The following is a 955-nucleotide window of genomic DNA, read 5'->3' on the forward strand; positions in this document are numbered from 1 at the left end:
CACCATCTCATGGGGCCGGACACTCAGGGTCAGGGGAAAATCCAATATATATCTGGTGATATCTCGGGTGCTATTAGAGATAGCGCAATAAACCAAAGTGAATTACCTGCAGGACTCCCTGGCGCATGCATCTGTGCAGCGGGAACGACCACGGATCACCAGGGACCGAGAAAACCACCGTCTCATGGGGCCGGACAGTCATAGTCGGGGAAAAATCCAATATATATCTGGTGATATCTCGCGTGCTATTAGAGATAGCGCAATAAATCAAAGTGCATTGTCCGTAGGAGGCCCTTGCGCATGAATCTGTGCAGCAGGAACGACATCGCACCACCAGGGGATGAGGAAATTACAGATTTTCGGTATCCGTCACCCAAAGTCATGTAAAAATCCAGCATATGTCTGGTGATATGTCGGGTGCTATTAGATATAGCGCAATAAATCAAAAGTGCATTGTCTGCAGGAGGCACTGGCGCATGTATCTGTGCAGCGGGAATGACCTCGGACCACCAGGGGCCGAGAAAACCACCGTCTCATGGGGCCGGACACTCAGGGTCAGGGAAAAATCAAATATATATCTGGTGATATCTTGGGTAGTATTAGAGATATCGCAATAAACAAAAAGTGAATTATCTGCAGGAGGCCCTGGCGCATGCATCTGGGCAGCGGGAACGACCTCGGACCACCAGGGGCCGGGAAAACCACCATCTCATGGGGCCGGACACTCAAGGTCAGGGAAAAATCCAATACATATCTGGTGATATCTCGGGTGCTTTTAGGGATAGCGCAATAAACCAAAGTGATTTATCTGCAGGAAACCCTGGCGCATGAACCTGGACAGCGGGAACGACCTCGGACCACCAGGGGCCGAGAAAACCACAGTCTCATGAGGCCGGACACTCAGGTTCAGGGGAAAATCCAGTATATATCTGGTGATATCTCGGGTGCTATTAGA

Source organism: Nomia melanderi, unplaced genomic scaffold, assembly GCF_051020985.1.
Source record: "Nomia melanderi isolate GNS246 unplaced genomic scaffold, iyNomMela1 scaffold0014, whole genome shotgun sequence".
In the NCBI taxonomy this organism is placed as follows: Eukaryota; Metazoa; Arthropoda; class Insecta; order Hymenoptera; family Halictidae; genus Nomia; species Nomia melanderi.